Here is a 25101-nt window from a genome sequence, read left to right as displayed (position 1 = left end):
TGGTTTCATGTGATCACTCCAGTGGTACATGTCGGGGATCCCAGGAAGAGTGCCTCAGGTGAGCCAGGGAAAATATCCTTGTTTGACACAGACATGGATGAAATAATTGATACCTCCAGCACATTTGACAGTTATGGTCACAACAGTGAAGTTTAACAGAAAATTGTTCGTCACACTGAGTCCCTTGTGGCAAATGCAGACAACTTAAGCTTATTCATGTAATTTTTTTTTTTTTCAATTCAAAACTCTGATTTTTCAGGTCACTTTAGGATTTAGAATTCATTTAACATTTTATTCAAACTCACGTCAAGGCTTCTTCCCCACTCTTTTTTTTTTTTCTTTTGTCTTTGGTGGTGGTGCTGGGGATTGAACCCAGGGCCTTGTGCATGCAAGGCAAGCACTCTACCAACTGAGCTACATCCCCAGTCCCCTTCCCTCTTTGCCAGTTGAGTCTAACACTCCAGGGAGTGGATACAGTCCACACTCAGAGCCTTCAGGGAAGGGATGGGGTTCAGCTGCCTAGTCTTTTCTCCCAGACATGGATGGCACCGAGACTCTGGTGTTTTGGGCATAGTCCACATGGCGGGTGCTTCAGGAGATGGAGAGCTGGCATTTCCAAGCTGTTGCTGCCCCTCTTGCACATTCTCTGGCCCCCAAATCCCCAGAACTGCTGCAGCCCTTCACCCATGCTGGGGGCCAACTGTGTCCACTTCTGATGCGGGAGTTTATAGGAGCTTCTTGGCGGACACTTAGGTTCTCCCTACCCCCCACCCTCCCCCCTAGTAATTTCTGCTCTTAACCTAAAGGATTGTGGGAAACTTCAGCACCATGTCGCCAGACTTTAGGGCTTGGGTCTGGTCCCTCAGCTCTTTTGACATCCATTGTTCGGCTCTTTTTCTTTTAAAGGCCAGGAAGTGTGAGGACTATCCAGTAAAGCTATAGCCTCCATGAGTCCCTTAGGAAGGGGCAGGGGCACATTGGTATAGATGTTGAGGAAGAGATGAGCGACTGGGGAGAATTGAGGTTGGCTGTCTAGATCACTTGGGTCCCAGACCAGAGTCTGGATGCTCCCCTGGAATGGGAGAAGAGGGTGTGGTTCCAACTTCTGCTTACAGGCTGTCCTGGGTGATCAAGAGAACTGGAATGGGCCAGGATGGAGTCACGATGGCTTGAACTTGGGTTAGCTCCCATCAGGTCAAACTGGGGTAAAAAGACTTTGGCTCCGAGAAACAGGCCTGCAAGAGACTCTATACTCACCTCCTTCCCAGATAGCCTTCCTTGCTATTGATGGTCCCTCTAGCTGGAATACATAGAGTTTTGTTAATTGCTAAGGTTGTGACCTAGATACACTGACACCTCCAGGTACTCTGACCATTCCTGACACCAACCACCTTAGGTACATACCCTGACTCTTTTTGACTTGTTAACCACCCCTGCCAACTCTCAAGCCCCGAGTCTATCTCACCGCAGCTTCTCTTCATGGGGAAGGAAGGGGACAATGTTGAGATCATTCTAAATCTATCAGCCCTCAGTTATCTTTTATATTCTTTCAATCTCTTGTCTGTGTCTTCCAAAGTAAGGAAATGTGGAAGCTGCCATGAAACCCATATCTAATGAAACTAATGTTTGCTGTTAAGAAATCAGGATAGTGGTTGTATTTGGAAGGGACATGAGGTACAAATAACATTCTCTGTGTTGATTAGGATGCTGATTATATGGTTGTGTTCACTTTGTGTAAGCTCATTGAGTTGATGATTTGACCTTAAGAATCTTAGGAAATTTTTTATTATCCAATATCCAGTATGTCATAGTGGTTGGGCAATGGCCTGGCAAGGAAACAGATTCTCCTCCAGAAACTCCAGAGTAAACAAAGCCTGTTGACAGTCTAATTTTAAAAATATATATATATATATATATTATTTTACTTTTTGGTATTGGGGTTTGAACCTTGGGGTGCTTTACCAGTGAGCTACATCCTCAGTCCTTTTTATTTTTTATTTTAAGAAGGGGTATCACTAAGTTTCTTGGGGCCTTGCTAAATTGACCTCAAACTTGCAATCTTCCTGCCTCAGCCTCCAGAGTCACTGGGATTACAGGTATATGCCACCATGCCTGGCAACTGACTGACCGATTTTTAATTCTGAACTCCAAAACTAAAATCAGATAATAAATTTGTGTTGTTTAGCTATGAAGCTTATGGTAATTTATTACAGCAGCAACAGTAACTAACACAGACTTGTTTCAGAGCAAACTAGCAGGTCCTGAGGGTGATCACATAGCCAATGATAGAAGAAACTCTAGGATTCCAATTCAAGTTTGCCAGCATTCAGAGACCAGATATTTTTCACCAACCTAGTTTTTTTTCATTGCAAATAAAATGTAACAGTCTGATAAGATTGATATTATAAACCTTTAAATTTCCCTAAGGACAATTCTAGAAGCTCAGTGCATGATCCTGGTTGCCATAGGTCATTGATATAGGTTGAGTCATGATGTTACACTGATTCTGTGTCCTTGCTTGGCTACTCACAGTCTACTACTTGATATGTTTAGCCCCATGGGCAGCTTTATAGGTACTCAATGAATTCCAGGTAGCTAAGGAAAGGAGTGATCTTCCTCCATATTACTCCATTCATTCCTAACTAGGGATCAACTCTCCAATTAACCATGGAATATTCATTTTCCTTTGGAAATGAAATACGTGAATTGTCACATGTCAAGAGTGCTTCATGAGAAGGAAATTCTAAAGTGAATTCTTTTTCAGTAGGGGTAAGATAGGGCTGGGGCATAACTGAATGATGAAATGCTTGCCTAGCATGCATGTAAGAGGCCCTGAATTGCGTCTCCAGCTACATAGTTACACACACACACACACACACACACACACACACACACTAAAGTAATTTGCCTTTTTAAAACTTTGATGGTGAAATATGCTGGTTCTCTAGTCTAAAGCTGAATATTTACCTATTATATCAATATTTACCACCAATTTATCTGTAGGTAAATTTTAAAGTCAGGATTGGTTTGACAGAAAATCATTTAGGATTAGTGGAACTCGCTTTGAGAGGTAGCTTTAATGTAAGCAAGGCACAAAAAAACAGCTTAGAATATCCAAATATTCAATCTAGGTGCTTCAGAAAACCATGTTTGGAAAAGCTGTGTTGATTGTTTCCTGCCTGAAAATGGCGATGGTCTACAGGACATCTCCATCTTTATTTTGCCCTAATCCTTCATCTTCTCCTACTCTGCACCGTTTTCAGAGTGTATGTCAGTCATTTCTGAGTTGATATTGGGCCAAGACTCAAGATCATTAAGGCTTTAAACAGCCACCATGTGGTCACAACTATGACTACAAAAGTCCCCCAGGAGACACACACAGTGATGAGGCCAGCCAGACTCATGCATACTATTTGGGTTTGGTGCCAAAATCCCATTTGGAGTTTCTAGACCTGGTGACTTGTGCTAGAATACATAGCACTAAAAATGTTCCTTTTTTTTTTTTTTTTTTTTGCCAGAGGCCTCACTAAGAGAATCTTCTCCAGATCTTTTCACTCTGGTGGCAAAAAGAAAGGAAAAAAAAAATTGGAATTGGTAGGATGGATTCTTCTCCCCGAGACCTAGGGTGAGGTGGTCTAATGCTGTACTGCAGGCCAGGCTTTTCTTTACAAAAATAAACAGAGGGTGGCAAGTGATGAGATGAGACAGAGGACGGAGTTCATTGCCAGTGGGAGAGAGGGCTACTCTCTTGCTAGTAAGGCAGCACAGGGGAAAGCCTTCCTTTTCTTTTTTTCTTTTTTTTCTGTTTATGTTTTGGTACTAAGGATTAGATGCAGGGGCATTTACTCCTGAACTATATCCTCAGGTTTTAAAAATTTTTTATTTGGAGACAGGGTCTCGATAAGTTGCTGAGGGTCTTTGCCAATTTGTTGAGGCTGACCTTGAACTTGTGACCTTCCTGCCTCAGCCTCTTGAATGACTGGGATTACAGGCATGTGCCACTGTACCCAGCCTGGGGAAGTCATTTTAATGAGACAAGTTAAAAAAGATAGAAAAATACACCCTACTGTCATGTATACCTAAAAAGAAGAAATAGAAGAAGGAGAAGGAGGAGGAGGAGGAGGAGGAGGAGGAGGAGGAGGAGGAGGAGGAGGAGGAAACAAAAACAAAAACAAAAAAATGGGACCTCCAAGAAACCCAATTCAGCTAGAGAAGCATAATGTTTTGCCTGTTAATTTTATCACACCACTGGGAGTTCTGTCCTTGACCCCAACACTCTGGCTCAACAAGGCCCTCAGAATTTTACCTGGCTTCTCCTTAGGGAAAAGAGCTGGGAGAACAGGAGGCTTGATCTGACCCCAGAGGCTGACAATGCATATTGTCCCAGAGTTGGGTAATGCTTTGGTCACACTGACCTCCAGGCCTGCCCTGGGTTATCAGTGGCAGGGGTGAATCAGAAGCTGCTCCTGTTCCCCACCAGCCTTCCTTCCACACTGCCTGTGCTGCCTCATTCCTCCCACATTCCTCTTCAGGGAGGCGGGTGGTGGGAGGACTGCTGCTCTGCATTGTGCTGGGCTGGATCTGAGAGGCGGCTTCCAGTGCCGGGAGCCTGTGCTGCATGCAGTACAGCTGCAAGCAGGAATCAATTAAGCGGCTATTAGGTTCCCACTCTCAGGCAGTGACACAGTTGGCTTCACACTGACTTTGTTACATATGAAATCCCCAAAGAGAATAATACCTTATCTAAACTTTCATTATATTTTGTAGTACAATGAATATAGATCGATAATAAATTTTGTTCTAATATACCATTAGTTTCAGAAGAATTTTTCCCCTTTCCTTTTTCTCTATCAAGAAATCAAATTATATCCCCCACAGCGGACACTCCGCCGAGCCAGTCAGCGGCCACCATCCGGGAAAGCTGAAGGATACACCGCCACTCTCCTTCAGAGTGCGACATCAAAACAGGTCGGTGTCATTCAGCTCACCCCCCAGACAGCGGGAATTCGCATAAAATCTCTCCTAGGCTTGCCGGGAGAGGGAGTATCAAGCTGAGCCTCCATACAGGCTAGGGGGAAACCAGAGACACCTGACCTCCAACCCCTCCTCCCAGTAGCAGCCAAAAGGAAACCTGGCTAGCCAGCGCTGGGGGAGGGGCAAGCAGAAAAAATCAAGTGATAGAGTGCCAGGGATCCCAGCAGCCTGCAGCAGGGCCCGGAGAGCCAGGCCAACTGATTCGCGTGGCCTGCCCTGCGGCTACAGAAGGCGTGGCGCCTCAGTGAAGCCATTAATTGGCAAGCAGGGAGGTTAGGGAAGGCCATTAGGTGGAATCCCACCAGCCAAGCCCACACGGACCCTTGGGCCGAGCACGGGTTCTCAGAAGGGGAAGGAAGCGGTACAGTCCCATCCCCCACAGCGGACACTCCGCCGAGCCAGTCAGCGGCCACCATCCGGGAAAGCTGAAGGATACACCGCCACTCTCCTTCAGAGTGCGACATCAAAACAGGTCGGTGTCATTCAGCTCACCCCCCAGACAGCGGGAATTCGCATAAAATCTCTCCTAGGCTTGCCGGGAGAGGGAGTATCAAGCTGAGCCTCCATACAGGCTAGGGGGAAACCAGAGACACCTGACCTCCAACCCCTCCTCCCAGTAGCAGCCAAAAGGAAACCTGGCTAGCCAGCGCTGGGGGAGGGGCAAGCAGAAAAAATCAAAGTGATAGAGTGCCAGTGATCACAGCAGCCTGCAGCAGGGCCCGGAGAGCCAGGCCAACTGATTCGCGTGGCCTGCCCTGCGGCTACAGAAGGCGTGGCGCCTCAGTGAAGCCATTAATTGGCAAGCAGGGAGGTTAGGGAAGGCCATTAGGTGGAATCCCACCAGCCAAGCCCACACGGACCCTTGGGCCGAGCACGGGTTCTCAGAAGGGGAAGGAAGCGGTACAGTCCCATCCCCCACAGCGGACACTCCGCCGAGCCAGTCAGCGGCCACCATCCGGGAAAGCTGAAGGATACACCGCCACTCTCCTTCAGAGTGCGACATCAAAACAGGTCGGTGTCATTCAGCTCACCCCCCAGACAGCGGGAATTCGCATAAAATCTCTCCTAGGCTTGCCGGGAGAGGGAGTATCAAGCTGAGCCTCCATACAGGCTAGGGGGAAACCAGAGACACCTGACCTCCAACCCCTCCTCCCAGTAGCAGCCAAAAGGAAACCTGGCTAGCCAGCGCTGGGGGAGGGGCAAGCAGAAAAAATCAAAGTGATAGAGTGCCAGGGATCCCAGCAGCCTGCAGCAGGGCCCGGAGAGCCAGGCCAACTGATTCGCGTGGCCTGCCCTGCGGCTACAGAAGGCGTGGCGCCTCAGTGAAGCCATTAATTGGCAAGCAGGGAGGTTAGGGAAGGCCATTAGGTGGAATCCCACCAGCCAAGCCCACACGGACCCTTGGGCCGAGAACGGGTTCTCAGAAGGGGAAGGAAGCGGTACAGTCCCATCCCCCACAGCGGACACTCCGCCGAGCCAGTCAGCGGCCACCATCCGGGAAAGCTGAAGGATACACCGCCACTCTCCTTCAGAGTGCGACATCAAAACAGGTCGGTGTCATTCAGCTCACCCCCCAGACGGCGGGAATTCGCATAAAATCTCTCCTAGGCTTGCCGGGAGAGGGAGTATCAAGCTGAGCCTCCATACAGGCTAGGGGGAAACCAGAGACACCTGACCTCCAACCCCTCCTCCCAGTAGCAGCCAAAAGGAAACCTGGCTAGCCAGCGCTGGGGGAGGGGCAAGCAGAAAAAATCAAAGTGATAGAGTGTCAGGGATCCCAGCAGCCTGCAGCAGGGCCCGGAGAGCCAGGCCAACTGATTCGCGTGGCCTGCCCTGCGGCTACAGAAGGCGTGGCGCCTCAGTGAAGCCATTAATTGGCAAGCAGGGAGGTTAGGGAAGGCCATTAGGTGGAATCCCACCAGCCAAGCCCACACGGACCCTTGGGCCGAGCTCGGGTTCTCAGAAGGGGAAGAAAGCGGTACAGTCCCATCCCCCACAGCGGACACTCCACCGAGGCAGTCAGCGGCCACCATCCGGGAAAGCTGAAGGATACACCGCCACTCTCCTTCAGAGTGCAACATCAAAACAGCGGACACTCCATCCAGGCAGTCAGTGGCCACCATCCGGGAAAGCTGAAGAATACACCACCACTCTCCAACAGCTTGTAACATCAAAACAGCCAGCAGCAGGACCCCGGAGATCCAGGCCAACTGATTCGCGCGGCCTGCCCCGCAGCTACAGAAGGCGTGGCGCCTCAGAGAAGCCATTAATTAGCAAGCAGGGAGGTTAGGGACTGCCATTAGGTGGAATCCCGCCAGCCAATCCCACCGCCCACGCCCGGAAGAGGCCCAGCGATCTGCCAGCATTGTAGTCACGACACCCCAATTGGAATAGGGACAGAGCAGAGCCGCCTTCCACTCCCGGAACAGGCCCAGAGAGCCACCAGCGTGATAGACACGTCACCCCAATTGGAGTAGGGGCACAGCCGCCGCCCGCACCTGCAAGGGAGACTTTTCAAGTATACAAGAGCAACATAAATAAATAGGGGGTAAATTTCAAAACACAACAGTTGCACCAAGCAGAAAGAAACGCGGGCAGTATGAAAAGACAAGGAAAGAAAGGACCACAAGCAATGCAGGTCAACTCAACTTTAGAAGAGGTAATAGCTGCAACAGATGGAATATCAGATAAAGAGTTCAGGATATATATGCTTCAGATGATCTGGAGTCTCAAGGAAGACATGAGACAGCAAAATCAGACAATGAAAGATCACATTGACAAACAAATCCAGGAAGTCAAAGATCAATTTCACAGGGAGATAGAGGTAATAAAAAACAAACAAATTGAAATTCTAGAAATGCAGGAAACAATAAACCAACTTAAAAACTCAATTGAGAATACTACCAGCAGAGTAGATCACTTAGAAGAGAGAACATCAGACAATGAAGACAAAGTATTTCAACTGGAAAAGAACATAGACAGCTCAGCAAGTCTGCTAAGAAACCATGAGCAGAACATCCAAGAATTATGGGACAATATCAAAAGACCAAATTTAAGAGTCATTGGGATACAGGAAGGCACAGAGCTCCATTACAAAGGAATAAACAGTCTATTCAGTGAAATAATACGAGAAAACTTCCCAGAATTGAAGATTGAGACAGAATCCCAAATCCTAGAAGCCTACAGGACGCCGAATGTGCAAAATCATAAGAGATCCACACCTAGACACATTATAATGAAGATGTCCAACATACAGAATAAGGAGAGAATTTTAAAAGCTGCAAGAGAAAGAAAGCAGATTACATTTAGGGGTAAACCAATCAGGATAACAGCTGATCTCTCAACACAGACTCTGAAAGCTAGAAGATCCTGGAATAACATATTTCAAACACTGAAAGACAATGGGCTCCAACCAAGAATAGTGTATCCGGCGAAATTAAGCTTCAGGTTAGAAGATGAAATTAAAACCTTCCACAATAAACAAAAGTTAAAAGAATTCGCAGCTAGAAAACCATCTCTTCAAAAAATCCTTGGCAAAACATTACAGGAAGAGGAAATGGAAAACAACATTGAAAACCAACAATGGGAGGTAGGACAGTAAAGGGGGGAAAGTAGTCATAGAGGATAACAAATCAGGTTTAGTAACATCAATAAACAAATATGGATAGAAGAACAAACCATATCTCAATAATAACCCTAAACGTTAATGGCTTAAACTCACCAATTAAGAGACACAGGCTAGTAGAATGGATCAAAAAACAAGACCCAACAATATGCTGTCTACAGGAGACGCATTTGATAGGAAAAGATATACATAGACTGAAGGTGAAAGGTTGGGAAAAATCATATCACTCATATGGACCGCGGAAACAAGCAGGAGTGTCCATACTCATATCTAATAAAATAGATTTCAAGCCAAAGCTAATCAAAAGGGATATAGAAGGACACTTCATACTGCTCAAGGGAACCATACACCAACAAGACATAACAATCATAAATATATATGCCCCAAATAATGGTGCAGCTGTATTCATCAAGCAAACTCTTCTCAAGTTCAAGAGTCTAATAGACCAACATACAATAATCATGGGAGACTTCAACACACCTCTCTCACCACTGGACAGATCTTCCAAACAAAAGTTAAATAAGGAAACTATAGAACTCAATAACACAATTAACAACCTAGACTTAATTGACATATATAGACTATACCACCCAACATCAAGTAGCTACACTTTTTTCTCAGCAGCACATGGAACCTTCTCAAAAATAGACCATATACTATGTCACAGGGCAACTCTTAGACAATACAAAGGGGTAGAGATAATACCATGCATCTTATCTGATCATAATGGAATGAAACTGAAAATCAATGATAAAAGAAGAAAGGAAAAAGCAAGCATCACCTGGAGAATGAACAATAGGTTGCTGAGTGATCAATGGGTTTTAGAAGACATCAAGGAGGAAATTAAAAAATTCCTAGAGTTAAATGAAAACACAGACACAACATATCGGAATCTATGGGACACATTGAAAGCAGTTCTAAGAGGAAAATTCATTGCTTGGAGTTCATTCCTCAAAAAAAGAAAAAACCAACAAATAAATGATCTCATACTTCATCTCAAAATCCTAGAAAAAGAAGAGCAAAACAACAGCAAAAGAAGTAGAAGGCAAGAAATAATTAAAATCAGAGCTGAAATTAATGAAATTGAAACAAAAGAAACAATTGAAAAAATTGACAAAACTAAAAGCTGGTTCTTTGAAAAAATAAATAAAATTGACAGACCCTTAGCCATGCTAACGAAGAGAAGAAGAGAGAGAACCCAAATTACTAGCATACGGGATGAAAAAGGCAATATCACAACAGACACTTCAGAAATACAGAAGATAATCAGAAATTACTTTGAATCCTTATACTCCAATAAAATAGAAGATAGTGAAGGCATAGATAAATTCCTTGAGTCCTATGATCTGCCCAGATTGAGCCAGGAGGATATAGACAACCTAAACAGACCAATAACAATAGAGGAAATAGAAGAAACCATCAAAAGACTACCAACTAAGAAAAGCCCAGGACCGGATGGGTATACAGCAGAGTTTTACAAAACCTTTAAAGAGGAACTAACACCAATACTTTTCAAGCTATTTCAGGAAATAGAAAAAGAGGGAGAACTTCCAAATTCATTCTACGACGCCAACATCACCCTGATTCCGAAACCAGACAAAGACACATCAAAGAAGGAAAACTACAGACCAATATCTCTAATGAACCTTGACGCAAAAATCCTCAATAAAATTCTGGCGAATCGGATTCAAATACATATCAAAAAAATTATACACCATGATCAAGTAGGATTCATCCCTGGGATGCAAGGCTGGTTTAATATACGGAAATCAATAAATGTTATTCACCACATCAATAGACTTAAAAATAAGAACCATATGATCATCTCAATAGATGCAGAAAAAGCATTCGACAAAGTACAGCATCCCTTTATGTTCAAAACGCTTGAAAAATTAGGGATAACAGGATCATACCTCAACATTGTAAAAGCAATCTATGATAAGCCACAGGCCAGCATCATTCTGAATGGAGAAAAATTGAAGGCATTCCCTCTAAGATCTGGTACAAGACAGGGATGCCCTCTCTCACCACTTCTGTTCAACATAGTCCTCGAAACACTGGCCAGAGCAATTAGACAGTCAAAAGAAATTAAAGGCATAAAAATAGGAAAAGAAGAACTTAAATTATCACTATTTGCAGATGATATGATTCTATACCTAGCAGACCCAAAAGGGTCTACAAAGAAGCTATTAGAGCTAATAAATGAATTCAGCAAAGTGGCAGGATATAAGATCAACACGCATAAATCAAAGGCGTTCCTGTATATGAGCGACAAATCCTCTGAAACGGAAATGAGGACAACTACTCCATTCACAATATCCCCCCAAAAAATAAAATACTTGGGAATCAACCTAACAAAAGAGGTGAAAGATTTATACAATGAAAATTACAGAACCCTAAAGAAAGACATAGAAGAAGACCTTAGAAGATGGAAAAACATACCCTGCTCATGGATAGGCAGAACTAACATCATCAAAATGGCGATATTACCAAAAGTTCTCTATAAGTTCAATGCAATGCCAATCAAAATCCCAACAGCATATCTTGTAGAAATAGATAAAAGAATCATGAAATTCATATGGAATAATAAAAGACCCAGAATAGCAAAAACAATACTAAGCAGGAAGTGTGAATCAGGCGGTATAGCGATACCAGACTTCAAGATATACTACAGAGCAATAGTAACAAAAACAGCATGGTACTGGTACCAAAACAGGCGGGTGGACCAATGGTACAGAATAGAGGACACAGTAACCAATCCACAAAACTACAACTATCTTATATTTGATAAAGGGGCTAAAAGCATGCAATGGAGGAAGGATAGCATCTTCAACAAATGGTGCTGGGAAAACTGGAAATCCATTTGCACCAAAATGAATCTGAATCCCTATCTCTCGCCGTGCACAAAAGTTAACTCAAAATGGATCAAGGAGCTTGATATTAAATCAGAGACACGGCATCTGATAGAAGAAAAAGTTGGTTATGATCTACACGCTGTGGGATCGGGCTCCAAATTCCTCAATAGGACACCCATAGCGCTAGAGTTAACAAATAGAATCAACAAATGGGACTTACTCAAACTAAAAAGTTTTTTCTCAGCAAAAGAAACAATAAGAGAGATAAATAGGGAGCCTACATCCTGGGAACAAATCTTTACTCCACACACTTCAGATAGAGCCCTAATAACCAGAATATACAAAGAACTCAAAAAATTAGACAATAAGATAACAAATAACCCAATCAATAAATGGGCCAAGGACCTGAACAGACACTTCTCAGAGGAGGACATACAATCAATCAACAAGTACATGAAAAAATGCTCACCATCGCTAGCAGTCAGAGAAATGCAAATCAAAACTACCCTAAGATACCATCTCACTCCAGTAAGACTGGCAGCCATTAGGAAGTCAAACAACAATAAGTGCTGGAGAGGATGCGGGGAAAAGGGCACTCTTGTTCATTGCTGGTGGGACTGCAAATTGGTGCAGCCAATTTGGAAAGCAGTATGGAGATTTCTCGGAAAGCTGGGAATGGAACCACCATTTGACCCAGCTATTCCCCTTCTCGGTCTATTCCCTAAAGCCCTAACAAGAGCATGCTACAGGGACACTGCTACATCGATGTTCATAGCAGCTCAATTCACGATAGGAAGACTGTGGAACCAGCCTAGATGCCCTTCAATAGATGAATGGATAAAAAAAATGTGGCATTTATACACTATGGAGTATTACTCTGCATTAAAAAATGACAAAATTATAGAATTTGGAGGGAAATGGATGGCATTAGAGCAGATTATGCTAAGTGAAGCTAGTCAATCTTTAAAAAACAAATACCAAATGACTCCTTTGATATAAGGGGAGTAAACAAGGACAGGGTAGGGACGAAGAGCTTGAGAAGAAGATGTACATTAAACAGGGATGAGAGGTGGGAGGGAAAGGGAGTGAGAAGGGAAATTGCATGGAAATGGAAGGCGATCCTCAGGGTTATACAAAATGTCATATAAGAGGTAAGGAGGGGTAAGTCAAGAGAATACAAATGGAAGACATGATTTACAGTAGAAGGGGTAGAGAGAGAAAAGGGGAGGGGAGGGGAGGGGAGGGGAGGGGGGATAGTAGACAATAGGACAGACAGCAGAATACATCAGACACTAGAAAGGCAATATGTCAATCAATGGAAGGGTAACTGATGTGATACAGCAATTTGTATACGGGGTAAAAGCGGGAGTTCATAATCCACTTGAATCAAACCGTGTAATATGATGTATTAAGAACTATGTAATGTTATGAACGACCAATAAAAAAAAAAAAAAAAAAAAAAAAAAAAAAAAAAAGAAATCAAATTATAACTCTATAAAAAATAAGGTTTTTTTTTTCTCTGTTTAAGAACTCTGTGAAGAGAACAATGGCTTCCTTTTAATTATTAACATTTTAGCTTCTATTTAAAAATAAGCTCTGGGGACTTTATACAATGAAGAATTAAATATATTTCTCAGAACACAAACTTATACTGGGATATCGTGAAAAAATATCCTCTTCTCCATGGCAATGGAATTAGACCATATGTTATTAAATTAAAATAATTTAGTTTTTAATTGAAATTAGGGAGTACATCAAACATATAGATAAGAATGTAAAATAAAGTAAATGAAAATCTACCATATACCTACCCAAAATTTTATAAAAATAATGTTATGCTTTATATTTCTAAATGGTTTCTGAGAAGATGATATAGGTATAACAGAGACCACCTTTATTTCCCCCTAATCCCATTGCCCTCTCTTACCCTTGGAGATAGGTACTATCCTGAATTCAGTGCTCATCATGGTTTACATATTTTTTACTATGTGTACATAGAAAATATAGTCTTATTTTGCAAAATTCTGTACTGTATATATCCTTCTCCAACTTGATCAACTCAAAATACCAGAAAGGATTTTTAAACTGTGGAGCATGGGGTGAAGAAAGAGCTAGATACACCCCAAGTCTTTAACTGGCATGCAGGTGTTACATGAACCCCTAAAATTATAGACACATGCCCTTTTTTTTTTTCCTTAGAGAAAGGTCCTTAGTTTGTATAAAATCATCAATTCAATCTTTGACCCTGAAAGGTAAAGAACTACTTGTACCATTAAGGTACAAAGTTGCTTTTTAAAAATCATGATGTATTATTTATTTCTTTATTTTATTCTATATGTCTTCAATTTGTTTTCCTCTGTAGAAGCTTATTCAACTTTAAGTAGCAAAACCAATGAAGTCCTGTGTTTTATTTATTCATTGTGTGTGTGTATGTGTGGTGGGGAGGGGGGGTACTAGGGACTGAATCCAGGGGCACTTTACCACTGAGCCACATCCCCAACCCTTTTTATTTTTTATTTACAGCAGGGTCTTACTGCATTGCTTAGGGTCTCACTAACTTGCTGAGGCTGGCCTTGAACTTGTGATCCTTCTGTGTCAGCATCCCCACTGGGATTACTGGAGTGTGCCACCGCACCTAGCAAAGTCCTGTATTTTAATATATATTTTAATATATCATATATTCATATATATAACACTCTGCTATACAAAATAAAATTTATAGAAATTTCTATCTAGCAGACCTAAAGAAACACGATGTTATTTTAGATATAGCATTGTAAAAAATAATGATGATTCTAATGCTATTAGAAGCCTGATTTCTTTTGCAGAGGGGAGCCATTCCATTTTGAAGGCTGGAAATGACTTAATAAGACTGCAGGTGCCATTTTGACCGCTAGAGGGCACTAGCACAACTAAAAATAAAGAAGACATCTTTTTGTAGTAAAATATAAATGCCAGAGGAGTCGCTTGCAAGATCTTCACATATTTATTTATTTATGTTTACAGATTTTCACATCAAGCTCCTAATATATTTTAAAACTTTCATGTTCAGGCTCTTAACGTTATAAATCTCATAAAACAAATGTGAAGCAGCCTGAAGGGGAGACCTTAAATAAATGAAGTGGGAACATCACAGCTGGATTCTGGCTCCTGATCTAGTCATTGGATTTTCAAGACCTCAATTGCTGGCCAATTAATTTATATAATTATTAATAAAGAAACATGACTTAGGGGTGCACATAGAAAAAGACAGTATTTTCATTTAAGACTTTACTAAAAATGCTTTGTTATTGCTTGGGCAGTCACTGTTCACCTTTAGTCTTTGCGAATGTTCCATATCTTTTGTCCTTCCTTTGGCCAATTAAATAGTAAACTGTGGGCATTTTGCATACTGTAGGCTGTGCTGCTGGGACTTTGGTAGAAAGCAGTTGTTTCACAGGGACCTTTCCTATCACCCACTTACTTTTCTGTGTCTACTGAATGCACTAAGGTCGGAAGGATACATTTTCCTTCTCTTAATTGAGAATTACTCCAGGGCTTTTTATGTGCTAACTGCCAATTTCCAATTAAGAACTAAGAAAAGCCATTGTAACCCAGCATTTTAACACTAGCACATTGAAATAACTCATATTGGTAAAGCACTTTACAATTTTCCAGAAGTATTTATCTACAAAACTCATAATGATCCCTTGAGATAAGAAAGTAATACATAGTTATTCCTAACAGGCGGGTTAGAAAACCAAAACTTCCATAGCATTCCATGCTATAGACTATTGATGACCGTGGTTGTCCCTAGATCATGTTAATAAATGGTGGACCTCTCTGCCGGTTTTCTTATTTCTAGTCTACTTTGAGACTTTTGTATTCATTTTCCCATTCCTTTCCTACTTGTTTGGAATATATTTCTTTTTCATGTAGTAGGGGAAGCAAAGGGGGTGATTTCCTTCTTGCCCATCATAAAGGGACACAGCTGACACCCCTCTATCAAAAGACAGATTAACAAGAGAAGAGCCTAGGAAATTTACTTGATCAGTTTTTATGGGACACAGAAGCCTTCAGATTGAAGATCCAGAGTCTTATGGTGAGCTATCTGTTTTATTTAAGGCCTCTCCTGCAGGCCTGCTTCATATTTGCTTCATGGGACGGATAATACTAAAAGAACTTGAACATGAAAGTTTTAGGTTCAGTGAAGCAAGAAAAGCTGTGTAGAAATGTGATTGGAGAGGAAGTGTGTGAGGTAATACTGATAGGTTGCGTGGGGAAACCCCGTGAGACCTGTCTGTACTGATTCTTCTTGGCTCTCTGGGGTTGGAACCTTTCTGAAATTGAGGTCTTATGACCTACTACCAAACAACGTGGGTCTGAGAATTGCTTTATGGCTCCTCCCAAGACAGAATGGCTCAGAAAGATTATTATTTTTAGGCTTTATGGCTTTCTTTGGGGAAAGGAGGCTCTAGCATCTATGGCCTGCCTTGGGAAAGATCCCCATCCATGGGGCGTTTCCATTTTAGAGGAGGTAGGGTGCATAATAGTGAAGAAGCAAATTACGTGGTAGAAGCAGACCAAGTGTGGGGTGTTAGAAAAGATGAAAAGCAGAGCAGCGTGAGTCAATGCAGGGGTGCTTCTCTGACCAGGTCATCCTTCCTGAGAAGGGGTGAGGGGTTTGCTCCAGCATCATTCAGGAGAAGGATCAGGGAGCAATTACAAACCCACGGGTGTCTGGTGCATTCAGCATCCTGAAGGAGGAGGCAGATATAACTGGAGTAAGAAGGGGACAAAACGATGAGTACAAGGTCGGAGAGCTGTGCTGTGGGGGCAGCCCATGCCACAATAAGGAATTTGGCTTTCACCTTGAGTTAAGCAGGTGGCCATGGAGCTGGAGAACATGATCAGAGCAAAAATTTTTTTTTGGCGGGGGCCGGGGGGTACTGGGGATTGAATCCAGGGTTGCTTTACCACCGAGCCAAACTCTAGCCCTTTTTATTTTTTTATTTAAAGACAGGGACTCACCGAGTGGCTTAGGGCCTCACTAAATTGCTGAGGCTGGCTTTGAACTTGTGATCCTCCTGCCTCAGCCTCTTGAGTGTGTGCCATAGAGTAAACATTTTAACAGGATCACACTGATGGCCATGCAGGGAAAAGACTGTGTGCGAGTGGGGAGAAGAGGTAAATGTAAAAGACAAAGAATTGATCATGATCTCAATCCAGATGAAAAGCAACGGTGAGCCAGCCTGATCTTATGTATTTATTTATTTGCAGTGCTGGGGTTAGAACCCAGGGCATCATGCATGTTGGGCAGGCACTCTATCAGAAAGGAAGGAACAGGGAGATAACAGGAAGGAGGTCTAGAAAGTCCTGGGAAGAAAGACAGGATAGAAGCTACCCACTGAACTCCATCTGCAAACATTGCAACCCTCACGCATTTGCCCAACCAGAAGCATGGAATGGCCTTGCATTGTGGAAATTTTCCTCTGAAAGAAAACTGAGCCGGGTGTGGTGGCAGTGGCCTGTAATCCCAGCAGCTCAGGTAGGTGAGACCGGAGGATCGTGAGTTCAAAGCCAGCCTCAGCAATAACAAGGTGCTAAGCACTTCAGCGAGACCCTGTCTCTAAATAAAATATAAAAAAGGGCTGCGGATGTGGCAAAGTGGTTGAGTACCCCTGAGCTCACTCTCTGGCTCTCCCTCCCCCCGCAAAAAAGAAAACTGAGGTGTGTGTGTATGTGTGGGGGGGATTTACCTATTCACATCCTCCCCTCCTCCATCAGTGACAAATTTGCTTTGTTTTAAAAAGTCTTACTTTCAGCTGGGTACAGTGGTGTGCCTTTGTAATCTCAGTGACTTGGGAAGCTGAGGCAGGAGGATTGCAAGTTCAAGGCTAGCCTCAGCAATTCAGCAAGATCCTATCACAAAATAAAAGATAAAAAGGGCTGGTGATGTAGCTCAGTGGTGAAGTACCCCTGAGTTCAAGCCTCAGCACACACACACTCACATTCAAAAACCTTAGTATCAATTAAATTTTATCATCTAAGAATAAAAGAATGAAATTATTTGTTGAAATAATTTAAACCATCAGATCTTATCTCTGTACTTGTTAGAATTTTATCATTCTTAGTCATGTATCATTTGATTATTTCAGTAATCTCTGAGATCCAAAGAGCTTGCATTATCTCATGAGTGCAAAAACTGAGGCTTAGAGAAATTAGTGTAATTACTTTCTTGATATATTCAGCATTGAAGATTTCTACAAAACATATACTTAAAAAATGTGCATCTGGGACTAAACTTTGAGGCATACCATATCAGCATGAAGGCTATCAATTTTATCTGAGCTTTTCTTATAAAGGAAATTATAAAGACATGCATTAAAGAACATTTATTCCTGACATTCTGGAAAAACCTCAGAGAATTTTCACCCAGACAATACATTTTACATTTAAAATTCATAGGAAAATGGATAGAATGGAAACAGAGAAATCTTTTTTATAGGGAAGCTTTACAAGATTTACCAAAATCTTAAAACTTTTGAATGTCCATCTTTGATCTAGCGAACCTATAAGTAGAAATTAAACTAACAAAATAATTACAGATAAAAGGAAAGGGTTAGGGGTATATTTATTATGTAAAAAAACAAATTGAAGATAGCCTAAATAAATATTGTTGTGTCAAGACAATGGGATGCTGTACATCTGGGAGAAATGACGCAGTGTAACATCAGTGACATGAAAGACCCCTTCATGGTGTAAGTGGGGAAGAAAGCAGGATGTATGATATCATCCTGTTTTTATTACAAATCATATCTGTATACAGAAAAAAAACCCTGAAGGTCAGCAAGTTTTTTTCCATAAAGGCCAGACAGCAAATACATTAGGTTTTGTGGGCCGTATGGTCTCTGTTGCAATTACTCAGCCTGATTCTTGTAGTGCAAAAGCAATAATCCACAGTATGTGAGTGAGTGGGCATGGCTACACTCAGCCCTTGGGCTGTAGTTTGACGGTCTGTGGCCCACATAGTTTGCTGTCCCCTTATCTGTAATCGTAAACTATGATTCCCTCTAGTAGCTATAATTCTATATTTACTTTTTCTTTTTTATGCTTTTCTACAAGGTCATAGATCACTTTTTGATGCTAACAGAAATATTAAATGTGATGAGATTATGATAAAGCACTTAATTACACTTCATTTTCATATTATCATATAATTTTACATGGTCAGTTATTATTTGTAATTCAATCAGAATAGCCGTAGGTCATAAATACTGTAAAACATTTATCAGAAAAAAATAGATTAAAAAACAAAGATAACCCTTGATTCCTTGGATACAGGAAAAATACGTTTTTAAAACATATTTTAATTTTTAATTGACACATAGTATAATATTTATGAGGTACAGTGTAACATTTTGATATATGTATATAATGTATGACAAGCAGATTAGGGAAAGTTGGCATATTACCTCAGACTTTTATCCTTTCTTTGTATTGGGAACATTAAAAAATCTCTCTACTAGCTGTTTTGGAATATCCAACGAATATTGTCAGCCAAGTTATCCCACTGTGCTATGGAATATTAGAAGCAATCCCTCCTATCCATCTGCACCCTGTGCCTGTTAACCATCCTCTCTCCATCCCTCTTGCCCACTGCCTTCCCAGGCTTTGGTAGGTACTATTCTATTTTCTACTTCTTTGAGATCATCATCTTAGCTTCCACAGATAAGTGAGAACACATGGTTTTTGTTGTCTCATTTCTAACTTCTTTCACTTAACATAATTTTTTTCTAGTTCCATCCATATTGCTGCAAATGACAGTTTCCTCCTTTTTATGGTGAAATAGTGCTCTGTGTAGCTTGTTTTCTGTGTTTCTTCATTTGTCCGTGGACACCTATGTTGATTTCATACTTTGGCTGTTGTGAATAGTGCAGCAGTAAATGTACATGTGCAGATGTTGCTTCCATATACTGATTTCATTTTCTTTGGCTCTATATACCCAGTAGAGGAATTGCTCGATGACACGGCAGTTCTATTTTGGGGGAGGAAGCTCCATACTGTTTTCCATAATGCCTGTACTGATTGACATGGCCCAATCACCGGTGTATGAGAGGCTCCCTTTCTCCACATCCTCCTCAGCATCTGTTCTGGGAATATTCTCTCATAGCCTACCTCTTTGTGATGCTTTACAATCTGGACTAGCTTTCCTGTGACCCAAAATATTTCATATGCAATGTGTGCTCAAAAATTAAATTATTTGAATATTGGCTTCTGAAAAACATAATTAGGAGTTGTTTGGTAAGACAATAGACATTGCATTTCCAAGAATCTTCTTCCAAAATATGAATTTCTGGAGTGTCTGCAAAAAGTGTTTGCTTTGTTGGAAGAGACAACAAGGTCAGTTGATTGTATAATTTCTTTTTTTTTTTTTTAAAGAGAGAGTGAGAGAGGAGAGAGAGACAGAGAGAGAGAATTTTTTTTTTTAATATTTATTTTTTAGTTCTCGGCGGACACAACATCTTTGTTGGTATGTGGTGCTGAGGATCGAACCCGGGCCGCACGCATGCCAGGGGAGCGCGCTACCGCTTGAGCCACATCCCCAGCCCTGATTGTATAATTTCAAAGTCTGCAGGAGTTCTCAGGTCTTCTAGGCTTGTGGGGTCCACTCACTGGAATCCTGGTACAGCGTCAGTGGACAAGGGGGTGGGAAGAGAACCCTGAATTGTAACATTTACCAATTTCTTTTTTTTCTTTTTTCTTTTTTTTTTTTTGGTACTGGGGATTGAACTCAGGGGCACTTTGTCACTGAGCCACTTCCCTAGCCCTATTTTGCATTTTGTTTAGAGACAGGATCTCACTGAGTTGCTTAGCACCTCCCCATTGCTGAGGCTGGCTTTCAACTCTCAGTCTTCCTGCCTCAGCATCCCAAGCCGCTGGGATTACAGGCTTGCACCATGGTGCCTGGCTACATTTACCAGTTTCTGTGGTGTAAATATTCTCAACCATAGGTCCCTCCAAGCTACCACTGGGTCTTGCAAAATTCCTGAATATTTAAAATGGTTCTCATGAGCCAATATAAGCCAATTCCAGCACGGCACTGGGTTCAATTAAAATGCTCAGAGCTTCTACTTCATTTTCTATAAAAACTCTAGGTCCTACTTATCTCTTGCCCCCAACTTTTCTAGGAAGTCCTGAGTGCTTACATCACTGCTGCCACCTGTCTTTCCAAAACTGCAGTTCCCCACGACTGTCGGGCTACAGCTGCTGCTGCCATGTGAACCCCTCGTCCTTTGCACGGTGGGTACCTGACTTTTCCTCACCCCATTCCTATTCCATCAACAAGTGTTGCCTTGCAGCTGGTTCTGATCCTTCTGAAGCATGGATCACTCTGTTGAGTGTCTCTTCCACCAGCCCCTCCTCACTCCTGCCTTTTCACTCCTGGATGGTTGTTAAGGTCGTCTCACACTTGATACTCCTGCTCATCCCCAGGTGGTAGCTGGAGTCATTTAAAAAAACTAAAATGTTAATAGCTACATGTGCTGTACACTGAAAAGGAGGAATTATCTGAACATAGACAAAAACTTTATTCTACAAATTTGTTCAAATATCAATATTTTTAAAAACTTTGAGACAGAGTTTCCCTGGTGCACAGATTGGCTTTGAACTTGCAATTCCTTCTGCCTCAGTTTCCTGAGTAGCTGGGGTTACAGGTGTGTGCCACCATGTCCACTTTCATTATTGGTTTTAATAAAATTATTATTATTTTTTTATTGTCTGTGTTTGTGGTGCTGGGCATGAAACCCAGGGCCTTGCACATGTGAGGCCAGTGCTCTACTGCTGAGCCACACCTCCAGCCCATAAAGTTCAATTTTGTATTGCAACCACTAAGTCTCAAACAACAGAGGCAAGGCTTGAGGTACATCTTTGTGACTTGAAGAATTTATTCTCTTAATTTCATTGAGCTGACCTAGTGCTGTTCAATTATAGGTTCCTGGATAGCTCTGACGGGAATGCACTACAGGAAGTGAGATGAGGAGAACAGTTCTGCTTTTGGGACAACCATGGCTATCTTTGGGGGAACTTGAGTGTAGGTTAGGCAGGGGAGTGATGGATGGCTTCCAGAAACCCATACCTGTCACTCAGGAGCAGAAGCTGGGGTCTCCTCTCTGACTTGAACACTCTTCAATTTCAACTAGACCATGGAGGGCTGGGCCTTACCATCCTGGGGTGACACTGGAGGAGTGAAGTGTGACAAGCTTCCATTTGCATGCACGGGGAGGGCAGACCCCACTCTGTGAGGGGTTGCCTAGCTACAGAGCTGGGAACAGCTTCTGTCTGAGGCCAATTAAGGTCTTTCATCACACGGTTCAGGAGATTTCATCAGCTTCCGTCTCCCCCACCCCAAGCTGCTCCTCTGCCTAAGTTTCCGTTTGCATTTACTGTCAGCCAGCTATGGAATCATGAGCATCGTTTAAATATAATCTAACTCTCAGAATAAGACTACCGGGCATTGAGCTGTGCTCTCTTTGTATTTCAATTTTATTATTAAGGAAGAAGGGGCTTATTGACAATATTTTTCCTGACAATAACTCATTAGGTGCTGTCAACAGCAAAAAAATTTAATGGACTCTAGCTCTGTGTGCCATATGTGTTATTCCTTTCTTTCTTACCCTCAGGGCCATTTGGAATGAAAGATTCTCCGGAAATGGACAACATATTGTCAAGTTTGAAAGCATATGGGGCTGAACAGGATTCTAGTGAAGGCTCATGGTCTTACAATTCAATATTTATAAGCAATTAAAGTTCACAAAGTCTATAAAAACATGCCACAGCTGTGAATCAAATTAGTGCCTTGACCTACCCAATTAGATGAAGAAAGCATCAATATCATAATTAGGCAGCCAATTCTCTTCTGAGAATTAATGTAAATAGTGATTATACTTTAAAATCAAACAAACACTATTTTCAAGCAAGAAGAAAGAGCCTTATGCTAAAAGATGCAACCTTCTGGGTGAGGCAGAGTAACTTCTTATTTGATTGGTGAATTGACCAGGGGAATTGTTTTTTGATATCTCAGCAAAACTTTCCGTTCAATCCCAAGCAGTCTTGCTCTCCTTTTTACAAGGATTGACTGACTGCCTGCGGATGAAAAGTCGTTGCTTTGTCAGTTTAGGTTGATGAGCAGAGAACTTGAAGCCTTTTAGCAGGCGACTGCTGATGAATTATTTAGAAATTTCCAACCACACCCCACTGAAAGTGTGAGTAACAGTCATCCACCTGCTGAGGTCCTTCATTCTTGTCAAGGAGGGAAACAGGTTTCAGATCTGGGGAGGAAGCTTCTGATGTGGTGGGAACATAAGTTGTACAAGTGGTCCCTTCCTGTCTCCAGGATTTGACCACTGCTCCTGTGATTTGTTTTCTCCCTCCTGTGTTCGTTGGTCGGAGTTTACAACTATGGAATCCATTCAAGATGCATAAACTTGCAATACATTTAAGAAATCTAGGTGAAGGAGTGGAAAGTAAGGAAGACTGACTGGAAGTTGTCAATTTTCATTTGCAAGGATATTTTAGACTCTTCTCTAGATGGAAGAAAGGTAGCAGTCAAGATTCTTTTGTCCTTTAAGCAGCAGACAAAAGGGGAGTTCCTTAAAGTTTCTAAAAGTAGGTGAATTAAAAAAAAAAGTTTTCCTATGGAAAAATAGCAGGGCAAGGGTAGAAGTGTTGTAATTTTCATGTTAAATTATTTTACGTCTATAGACCTAAAATAATTGGTTTGATTATTTTGACCCTCTTCAAGGAGAATTGTAGGATATTTTACTGGCAGCATGTGGCACAAAGTCTGGACATCTTGATTATTTTTCCTTGGGAGGATTTAAGAATCACTTAATGACATTTCTCCCCTCCCTCCAGGGTACACCTGGTACTCTGCAGACAACTTAAAGACACAAATTTTTCTTAAGATATTTGTATAGGAAGTATAAAATATGCTATCAGTATGTTAGATGAATCTCTACCAGAGTGGATCTGAGAATACAACACATCTTACAGGGTGGAGACTTATAAATATTATCTGAAAATGATTGCAGAAGTGAGATCTTAAATTTGAGTGTTACCTTTATTCTTTTAGGCTTGATATATCAGTGTTCTCATTTACCTCTATAAATTTTTTAAATTTTATCCTTGATTTCTTCTACTATCCATTCATCATGCAAGTGTGTATTTTAGCCTACATTTGTTACAGTATCTTTATTTTTTATTTTATCATTGATTTCTAATTTCATTCCATTGTGTTCTGATAGAAAGCAGAGTATTATCTTTATTTATTTATTTATTTATTTATTTATTTATTTTGTATTTACCAAGAGTTGCTTTGTGGCATAGTATATGATATATTTTAGAGAAGGAGCCATATGCTGCTGAGAACAAAGTATATTTGTTCATTGATAGATGAAATATTCTAGATATTTCTGCTAAGTCTAAATTATCAATTGTGTTATTTAATTCTATAGTTTCCTTATTTAGTTTTTGTTTGGAAGATCTGTCCAGTAGTGAGAGAGGTGTGTTAAAGACACCCAGTATTATTGTTTTGTGGTCTATTTGACTCTTGAAATTGAGAAAGGTTTGTTTGATGTACATAGATGCCTCATTGTTTGGGGCATAAATATTTATAATTGTTATGTCCTGTTTGTATATATTTCCCTGAAGAAGTATGAAATATCCTTCTTTGTCTCTTCTGATTAACTTTGGTTTGAAGTCTACTTTATCTGAAATGAGAATGGAAACCCCTGCTTGTTTATGCAATCCATGTGAGTGATAAGATTTTTCCCATCCTTTCACCTTCATCCTGTGGATTTCTTTGCCCATGAGGTGAGTCTCTTGAAGACAGCATATTGGTGGGTCTTGCTTTTTAATCCAATCTGCCAGTCTATGTCTTTTGATTGGTGAGTTTAGGCCATTAACATTCAAGGTTATTATTGAGATATAATTTGTATTTCCTGTCATTTTGATTTATTTATGGATTTTGAGTTGTCTTAGTTTCTCATTTGGTTGAATGTCCCTTTAGTGTTGATCCTCCCTTTGCTGGTTTTCACTTTATCTTTTTCAATTCATCCTCATGGAATATTTTGTTGAGAATACTCTGTAGTGTAGGCTTTCTAGTTGTGAATTCTTTGAATTTTTGTTTATCATGGAATGTTTTAGTTTCATTTTCAAATTTATATCTTCAAAATTTATAATTTTGCTGGCTATAAAATTCTTGGTTGGCAACCATTTTCTTTCAGAGCTTGAAATATTTATTCCAGGACCTCCTAGCTTTAAGGGTCTGGGTTGAGAAATCGGTTGAGATCCGAATTGGTTTCCCCCTAGACATAATTTGATTTTTTTTTTCTCTTATAGCCTTTAAGATTTTATCTTCATTCTGTGTGTGAGTCATTCTCATTATAATGGGTCTTGGTGTGGGTCTGCTGTAATTTTGTACATTTGAGGTCCTGAAAGCCTCTTGTATTTGATTTTCCATTTCATTCTTTATATTTGGGAAATTTTCTGCTATTATATCATTGAAAAAATTGTGCATTCCTTTGGTTTTTATCTCTGTTCCTTCAA

General features: G+C 41.3%; 1 non-coding gene across 1 annotated transcript; it reads right to left on the bottom strand.

Moving 5' to 3' along the window:
• Positions 1 to 351: 351 nt before the first annotated feature.
• On the bottom strand, positions 352 to 424 carry Trnaa-ugc (transfer RNA alanine (anticodon UGC)). The gene has a single exon. It is a non-coding gene; the product is annotated as a tRNA-Ala (tRNA).
• Positions 425 to 25101: the final 24677 nt, after the last annotated feature.

Source organism: Urocitellus parryii, chromosome 1 (assembly GCF_045843805.1).
Source record: "Urocitellus parryii isolate mUroPar1 chromosome 1, mUroPar1.hap1, whole genome shotgun sequence".
Lineage (NCBI taxonomy): Eukaryota > Metazoa > Chordata > Mammalia > Rodentia > Sciuridae > Urocitellus > Urocitellus parryii.
This window is presented reverse-complemented; position numbering and strand designations above follow the sequence as displayed.